We start from the raw sequence: 9,784 nt of genomic DNA, 5'->3' as shown, positions 1-9,784 counted from the left end.
CTGAGCTGCCACAAGAGAAGAACCAACACCCACGTGAGGTGGGTACTGTACAAAATAAGCCGAAATGCCGCGTGAGAGCAGTACACGTGACAAAAAAAAATTGGCTGTGGTTAAGCTCTGGTTAACGCTTGTTGAATTGCGAAAGCTTCGTTTCCTCGGCACGTCGTCTACGCAGCGTCTCATTCCGACGCTCTCGAGAACTCACCCGGTCTCTTCCGCAGTTGAAGAGTCACTCCGGGACGTGGCACGACTTCCTCTAGCCGCATCTTCGTTACGACGCTTCTCAAGACGTGCGGCGCGTTCTTCTGGCGTCTCTTGAGCGCTTTTTCTCTTCCTCGCTTCGTTCTGCCGTCGTCGCGTCTCTTTCGCGCACTCCGTAACGACTACAATACACTGACTGCTGCTGCTGCTGTTTCTGATAGGAAGAAAGAAAAGGAAAGCGCACAGGCCTGCCTACTGGCTCAAGCCGAGCGAGCCACGCTCGCGGCCGCGTGCTGAAAGTAGGAGAGCTAAAGGATAGGAGAGCAAAGATAGAAAGAAAAGGCGCGCGCTGATACGCCCCGGACCGATCCCGGAGACAGTGCAATACCGGGCCGACCCGTGCCAGAATGCTTCAAGTCAAGCACTCCGCCATATTCCAAAAATAGGTTTAATATCTTAGGTCCAAGGACCCGCAACAGATATTAAACCAGGTATCAGATACAATACACTGAACCTAAGCGCATATATATATATATATATATATATATATATATATATATATATATATATATATATATATATATATATATATATATATATATATATATATATATATATATATATATTTATTTATTTATTTATTTCAATGCCCTAAAGGCCCAATGCGGGCATTACATAGGGGGGGATTCATCAAGGAAAACTTAAATATACAACACAAAACATAAACGGCTGAACACAGAAATAAACAAGTTAAGAAGTAGGGTACAAGTTAATAGGAAAAAGTGGCTATGAACAGGTGCTTGGAAAAATGCACATGTAACAAATCCCACAAATCAAAATAACAAAAATTACACCTTCAGAAGTTACAAAGGATGGTATCTAACATTTCGAGGAACGTTTGGGCCGACACGCACACACTGAAGCAAACGAAAAAAAAAAACTAGAAACGCACATTATTCTACATTGGAATTTTCTAAGTATGACCAAAGAGCTGTTTGAAATGATGATGTTCCAGTGATATTCGCAATGCTAGACGGAAGCGAATTCCACTCTTCAATAGCCAGGACCAAAGGTGAGTACTTGTATCGTTCTGTCCGAGCGAAAATGGGTTTAGTCTTCTTGATATGGTCTACACGAGCCGATGTGTGCGGTGCCGGGAGAAGATGTGAACTTGCAAATGGTGTGTTGCTGTGGTAAAGAGTGTGGAAAAAAGATAAGCGGCTGAATTTTCTGCGCATGACCAGAGGCGGGAGATGGAGCGATGTTTTCAGTGCTGTTACACATATATATGCGCTTAGCTTCAGTGTATTGTATCTTATACTTGGTCACCTTGGTTTCGGTGACGGTTGGCTCCTTTCATATGTTTGTCAAAAACGAGTCCCTCATTTCCTTAATCTTGTCTGCTATATATATATTGCCGCGAATATTTGCAGTGTGTTCGTTTTTCAAATGCGCCGCCACATCACTTTATCGCTTTGTTTGCTACGCAAGACGCGACTAGATTTATTTCGATTGATCGCAGCCAGGCAGAGCTGATTCTACGTTGTTCCGGAATGTTCTAGTAACTTTGCGCTCTTTATCTCGAAAGTTCGCTATCAGCTTTAAATTGAGCACGGCCGACAGCGGCCGGCATTCTGTTCGACGACCGCCGAGCACGCTTGTCGCTTCGCCGCCGCCGAGTGATTCAGTCCATTTCGGGTGCAAGTCAGCCCAATAAACAGTTCTTTTAGAAGACCCTTTCGTCCGTCTTCATCGCTGCTTCGACTGCCGTCACCACTACGTGACATCTGGTGGAGGTGCTGGGTAGCCTTTCAAGTTCCGGACGCCCCCTTCAAGCCGTGAAGCCAGCCCTGAGCACTTCGCACCCGAGGACGAGCCAGCAGCTCAGCGAGCCAGCCGACATCTCCAGGGAGAGGAGCCTGAGTTCGGGAAACTGCTGGACCGCACCAGACAGCGAAAAGACGCTGCTACGAGCACTGCAACCTCGCCGAAGATGTCGACACCGATCATACTGCAGCAGCCGCGGGTGCCGCCAACTTTCAATGGACCCCTAGGCGAAGACCCTGAAGAATGGTTGGACCAATTTGAGCGCGTGGCGTCATTCAACAAGTGGGATGATGCGGCAAAAATTGGACACGTGTTTTTCTCATTGGATGGCTCCGCATGCATGTGGTACGAAAACTACGAGTCGTCCCTTACGACTTGGGAGCTATTCAAGAGAGAACTATTGAAGGTATTCACCAGTGTCATGAGGAAAGAAAGAGCCGAACGACTCATCGAGTCCAGGATTCAGCTTCTGAATGAGCCCGTCCGTGGTTATGTCGAGGAGATGAAGCGCCTATTTCGCCGCACCAACCCCGAGATGACCGAGGAAAAGAAAGTTCAGTTTTTAATGCGCGGCGTAAAAGAACGACTCTTCGGCAGCCTCGTCCGCCAGCCGCCAAAACAGTAGAGGAATTCATGCAAGAAGCCTGCACGATTGAGAAGACCCTCGACGTCCGAGCTCGGCAGTACAATCACCCTTCCTCTGCCTGTGCAATCCGTTCGGACACGCCGGCCACCACTAGCGACAGCTTGCGGGAAGTTATCCGCAAAATCGTCTGAGAGGAGCTACGTCGATTACTGCCATCCTCCCCACAGCCACAAGCAGCGACTCTGATGGATGTGTTACGGGAAGAAGTGCAACAGGCACTTGGCACCCCGACGGCCACAGAACCCCAGGCCATGACCTACGCCGCTGCAGTAAGGACTGCTCAGCCCCAATGACAACCCCCACGTCCTCCTCGAGATGAGCCACTTGTTCCACAACGCCGCCTCCCATCCCCGCCCGCCCAGCCTATGACCGACGCTCAAGCCCCAGGAAATGCGACGCCTGGAGGACTTCCGACAACCGGCCGTTGTGCTTCCATTGCGGTGAGGCCGGCCATATTCTTCGCCACTGCCCGTACCGACGTATCGGTCTTCGAGGATTTGCCATTAACGCCCCACGACCACGCTTCGGGCAACGTCCGCAGGAAATCGACGAGTACCTGCGTCGAGAAGAGTACACCCCGAACCGCTTTTCGCGCTCACCATCGCCGTCAACCTCGCGCTTTGCGTTGCGACGCCGCAGCTATGCAGCCGCTGTACGAGGAAGGTCACCCAGCCCCCGTAGGGGAAACTGAAGGCAGCAACCTCTGGAGGTGAGGTTGCTCAAGAGCGAAACGCCGAAGATCCTCCACCGACCACGCCCCATGAAGACGCTGCACCCGCGACGCCGCATGAAGAACCGACACTCGCTGCACCGACGCCGCACACAATGAGAACCCCGACCACGACGCAGGCTGCCTTGAAAACGACGCCGCCACCCAGAAGAGCTTCGACCACACGCCCCACCCGCGACTCGCATACGCGACGAAGCCATGACCCGACGCCAAGAGCGACGTGCAATGCAAGAGCCAGGACCTCTGACTTAGAAGTGACTATCGACGGCCGGAAGGTTACCGCTCTAGTCGACACAGGAGCCGATTACTCGGTGATGAATGGAACATTCGCTGCGCAGGTGAGAAAAGTCACAATGGCTTGGGACGGCCCAGAAATTCGCACCGCAGGGGGCCACCTCATTACGCCATCAGGACGATGCACAGCGCGAGTGACTGTCAAAGGACATACCTATCCTGCGACCTTTGTTGTGCTACCGCAATGCACCCGCGAAGTGATCTTGGGTATGGATTTCCTTAATGAGCATCAGGCGATCATCGACCTGCGATCCAAGCTGATCACGCTTTCGACGGACGAAGCCATCGCTTCGATGAAAACTCGTGAAAATCACGTTGTCCTCAGTGTCCTAGAGGAAGAAGTGAGCGTCCCACCCCGATCAAGCGTTATCCTGACCGTAGGCGCCACGAAAGCCATTAACGCTGAAGCCATCATCGAGGGCAACATGCAGTTGCTCCTAGACCGAGGAATCAGCATCGCAAGAGGCATCGCACATTTGCGCAATGGCCAGGCCGAAGTACTGCTGACTAACTTCAGCGAAGAATACCGGCACATTAACAGAGGAACGACGATTGCTTTCTTCGACGAAATATCTGACGTACGAGACTCCTTCACCCTCTCCGACCCCTCCGCAGAAGATTCGCCTGACCAAGAGAAGTCGCCCACTTTCGACATCAACCCAGCCCTGCACCGGAACAGACAAGACCAGATCCGCAATCTGCTTCAAAGCTACAGTGAATGTTTTTCGACATCGCCGAAGGTGCCACAGACGCCAATTGCCAAGCATCGCATTATAACGAATCAACACGTCCGACCTCTCCGTCAAAGCCCCTACCGTGTGTCACCGCGAGAACGACAAGCCATCCGGGACCAAGTCGAAGAAATGCTTCGCGACGACGTCATCCAGCCTTCAAACAGCCCATGGGCGGCACCGGTTGTTCTAGTGGAAAAGAAAGACGGCGCACTTCGATTCTGTGTGGATTACCGCCGCTTGAACAACATAACAAAGAAGGACATCTACCCCCTCCCCCGCATCGACGACACACTGGACCGCCTTTGCAACGCCAAATATTTCTCATCGATGGACCTCAAGAGCGGCTACTGGCAAATTGAGGTCGACGAAAGAGATCGCGAGAAGACAGCATTCATCACTCCGGATGGGCTGTTTGAGTTCAAGGTGATGCCATTTGGTCTCTGTTCCGCACCAGCGACGTTTCAGCGAGTAATGGATACAGTGCTGGCAGGCCTGAAGTGGCAAATTTGTCTGGTATATTTAGATGACGTCGTTGTCTTCGCCTCGAACTTTGAAGAGCACCTGAAAAGACTTCGAACGGTACTAGACGCAATCAAGTCGTCTGGCCTAACCTTGAAGGCACAGAAATGCCACTTTGCTTACGAAGAGCTGCTGTTTCTAGGCCACATCGTTAGCAAGGAAGGAGTACGCCCAGACCCGCAGAAAACAGCTGCTATTGAACAGTTTCCACCGGCGGCCGATACGAAAGCACTGCGCAGATTTCTCGGACTGTGCGCATACTACCGACGATTTGTGAAAAACTTTTCGCGCATCGCCGAGCCCCTGACCCAACTGACGAAGGCAGACGTGCCGTTTAAATGGGAAGCGCCGCAAGCAGAAGCCTTCAAGGAACTTCAGCGTCGATTACAGTCCCCACCGATCCTTGCGCATTTTGATGAAAACGCCGATACTGAAGTTCATACCGACGCAAGCAGCGTGGGACTAGGCGCCGTCCTCGTTCAAAAAAGCGACAGGCTGGAGAAAGTCATCGCATACGCTAGCCGTTCCCTTTCCAAGGCCGAGGCTAACTATTTGACAACTGAGAAGGAGTGCCTTGCCATCATCTGGGCTACTGAGAAGGAGTGCCTTGCCATCATCTGGGCTACGTCAAAATTCCGCCCCTGCCTCTACGGACGGCCGTTCAAGGTGGTCAGCGACCACCACGCGCTCTGCTGGCTTGACAATTTGAAGGACCCCTCTGGCCGACTCGCTCGATGGAGTCTGCGTCTCCAGGAGTTTGATGTCACCGTCGTTTACAAGTCCGGACGCAAGCACTCTGACGCCGATTTCCTCTCACGAGCCCCTGTAGATGCACCGCCGCCGGACGACGATGAGGACGCCTTCCTGGGACCCATCAGCCCCAGCTCTTTTGCTCAGCAGCAACGCTCGGACCCCGACCTAAAATGCCTCATCGAGTACCTGGAAGGCAAGGTCTCTTCACCCCCCGCTTCATTCAAGCGAGGACTGTCTTCCTTCTGTGTGCAGAATGAGGTCATTGTGAAGAACTTTACAGCGAACAAAACAGCCTACCTCCTTGTTGTACCTACTTGTCTCCGCGAAGAAGTTCTACAGGCTTCACGCGACGAGCCGACAGCTGGACATCTCGGGTTTACTCGCACTCTCCGCCGCATTCAAGACAAATATTACTGGCCCCGACTGTCTGCCGATGTCGCACACTATGTGAAAACCTGCCGAGATTGTCAGCGACGAAAGACTCCTCCCACACGATCAGCAGGATTTCTGAGCCCCATTGAACTTCCCTCAAGGCCCTTTCAGCAGATTGGCATGGACTTGCTTGGCCCTTTTCCAACGTCAACATCTGGAAATAAGTGGATCATCATAGCGACCGACTACCTGACCCGCTACGCCGAGGCGAAAGCCCTACCGAACGGAACAGCAGCAGAAGTCGCCAAATTTTTCGTGGAGTGCATTCTTCTTCGACACGGCGCCCCCGATGTGCTCATCACGGACAGAGGAACAGCATTCACGGCGGAACTAACGCAAGCCATCCTGCGCTACAGCCAAACCAGCCACCGGAGGACAACTGCATACCATCCGCAGACCAACGGACTGACCGAGCGCCTGAACAAAACCATCGCCGATATGCTCGCTATGTATGTCGATGCCGAACACAAAACCTGGGATGTCATCCTGCCTTACGTCGTCTTCGCCTACAACACCGCAGTGCAGGAGACCACCCAGATGACGCCTTTTAGGCTCGTTCATGGCAGGGAGGCGACGGCCACGCTAGGCGCCATGCTGCCCAACGTTACAGAAGAAGAGAACGTCAACGTTGCTACCTACCTTCAACGCGCAGAAGAAGCTCGAAGGCTTGCCCGATTACGGATCAAAGATCAGGAGCGGTCCGACGCCAGACGCTACAACCTAATAAGACGCAATGCGGAATACAAGACAGGAGACCAAGTATGGGTGTAGACGCCCATTCGCCGCCGTGGATTGAGTGAAAAGCTTTTGCGCCGCTATTTCGGCCCGTACAAGGTTCTTCGTCGGCTGGGTGAACTGGATTATGAAGTTACCCCTGACGCAATGACTGCATCCCAGCGACGGCGCGTACGACCAGAAGTTGTCCATGTAGTCCGTCTGAAGCCGTATTATGCGCGCTAAAGGCCGCTGCATTTCCATGCTCTATTTTCGCAAGATCCGTTTTTTTTCCTTACTAGTCGCATTATTTTTTTTTAATGCATCGGGTCGATGCTTCTTTGAGAGGGGAGTAATGCCGCGAATATTTGCAGTGTGTTCGTTTTTCAAATCTGCCGCCACATCACATTATCGCTTCGCCGCCGCCGAGTGATTCAGCCCATTTTGGGTGCAAGTCAGCCCAATAAACAGTTCTTTTAGAAGACCCTTTCGTCCGTCTTCATCGCTGCTTCGACTGCCGTCACCACTACGTGACTATATATATATATATATATATATATATATATATATATATATATATATATATATATATATATATATATATATATATATATATATATATATATATATATATATATATATATATATATATATATGTGTGTGTGTGTGTGTATATGAAGGGAGCCAACAGTCACCGAAACCAAGATGCATAGGGGAATGTTTTATTTTTTTTTATGTGTTGTGCTTATCAGTGGGTTATTATAGTACTTAGATTAATCAATCGCTTAAAGAAAATTACTTATAAAGCAGCAGAAAAAACAACCATGCCGCCGGTGGGATCCGAACCCACGACCTCCGAATATCGCGTCCGGTGCTCTTACCAACTGAGCTACAGCGACGGCTGTCCAATCTGCTGCTCTCGTGGGTATTTATGTTCATTGGGTGTAAGCGAACCTTGAGAGTGTTCACCAGCGCCACCCTCTACCATAGCGGCGGACGTAGCACGTCCTGTAATACCGCGAGCGTGACGTGGAACGTCATCTAACGGCGAGGGCGGAAACTGTGCGAGAGCCCTCTTAAGCTACCTATGGCATCAAGACTGCCAGAACCGAGACCCTCGTTAAGCTATTAGCAGGTAAGTTAAAGGGAATGAGGGGCCCGTTTGACAAACCTATGAAGGGAGCCAACAGTCACCGAAACCAAGGTGCATAGGGGAATGTTTTATTTTTTTTTATGTGTTGTGCTTATCAGTGGGTTATTATAGTACTTAGATTAATCAATCGCTTAAAGAAAATTACTTATAAAGCAGCAGAAAAAACAACCATGCCGCCGGTGGGATCCGAACCCACGACCTCCGAATATCGCGTCCGGTGCTCTTACCAACTGAGCTACAGCGACGGCTGTCCAATCTGCTGCTCTCGTGGGTATTTATGTTCATTGGGTGACGTTCCACGTCACGCTCGCGGTATTACAGGACGTGCTACGTCCGCCGCTATGGTAGAGGGTGGCGCTGGTGAACACTCTCAAGGTTCGCTTACACCCAATGAACATAAATACCCACGAGAGCAGCAGATTGGACAGCCGTCGCTGTAGCTCAGTTGGTAAGGGCACCGGACGCGATATTCGGAGGTCGTGGGTTGGGATCCCACCGGCGGCATGGTTGTTTTTTCTGCTGCTTTATAAGTAATTTTATTTAAGCGATTGATTAATCTAAGTACTATAATAACCCACTGATAAGCACAACACATAAAAAAAATAAAACATTCCCCTATGCACCTTGGTTTCGGTGACTGTTGGCTCCCTTCATAGGTTTGTCAAACGGGCCCCTCATTCCCTTTAACTTACCTGCTAATATATATATATATATATATATATATATATATATATATATATATATATATATATATATATATATATATATATCCCGCGAGGCGACACCTCCTCTCCCTCTACCCCAGCGGAGCACATCTGGTGGAGCGAGCGGCGACGGCAGCGGTGTCGACGGCGGCGCCGCCTGTTGGAGCGCTGCAGCGGCGTTGCTAGGCGGCGGCGGTTCAAGGTCGTTCGTCGGCCACTGCATACAATACGCCATACGGCTCCCTACATACCGCATAGGGCGCGACGAGCCGATGTGGATCGCTGGCTGAAGTAGTAAAGATTTCGCTTTAAACCCAAGAACACTCGATCTGGCAAAGGCTAGCGCGATAGCGACATGCCGGCAGGGCGCCCGGGCGCGTGAATCCATATTGGTTTGTATTGGTGTGCTGTAGGGTGGGTGGCTTGGATTTTCCCAAGGCCGTGTGAATGTGGTTTAAATTTCGAGTACAAATTGAGGTTACCTACCATACACTTGACTGATAATCTCTCCACTGCTGTAAATTATAGACTGTATAGTCATTTAAAGCACAAGAAGTGCAACACTACTCGCGGGCAGGTATAATAAACATTTTAGCAGCCTGAGTGATTAATTGCTGGCAACGAAAGAAGTGCCGCTGCAGTCGCCAGCGTTTTTGCGGCTCCTTTGGTTCTCTGCAAGTGTCGCCCCCAGGCGACGCTGAATAAGCTGGTAATTGCTCTGCGCGTACGAGCGTACTCTCAGCATTTTTGCCACTGCGGTCCTGCATGTCACGCTGAACGACCGTCGGGTCGACGCTGCTATGATATCACTGAAACAGTTGCAGACCTAAACGCCTACGATCAGTGAAACTAATCGAACTGGATGACTTTCACGTCTTCTTTCTAATCAGGATATCACTTGACCGTATCCTATCTAATGCTTTTGGCATTGAGATTTTGTCTACACCTCTGCCAAATGGAACGGAAGTACTTCCACTTTTTTTTAATGCCTGAACCCTCATCCACGTTGTTCAAGCGTCTGAAAAGATTTGATGGTTGCATTGATAACTGCTTAATTCCAGCTGAAGGAAAAAGAGA

The 9,784-nt window shown here is 50.5% G+C and overlaps 1 pseudogene; it reads right to left on the bottom strand.

Annotated features, from left to right (window-relative positions):
* Window positions 1-555: 555 nt before the first annotated feature.
* LOC144122326 (U2 spliceosomal RNA) lies at window positions 556-729 on the bottom strand (annotated as a pseudogene).
* Between the last annotated feature and the right edge of the window lie 9,055 nt (window positions 730-9,784).

The sequence above is a fragment of the Amblyomma americanum genome, chromosome 2, assembly GCF_052857255.1.
Source record: "Amblyomma americanum isolate KBUSLIRL-KWMA chromosome 2, ASM5285725v1, whole genome shotgun sequence".
Taxonomy (NCBI): domain Eukaryota; kingdom Metazoa; phylum Arthropoda; class Arachnida; order Ixodida; family Ixodidae; genus Amblyomma; species Amblyomma americanum.
The sequence above is the reverse complement of the archived record's forward strand: the minus strand, read 5'-3'. Positions and strand labels throughout refer to the sequence as shown.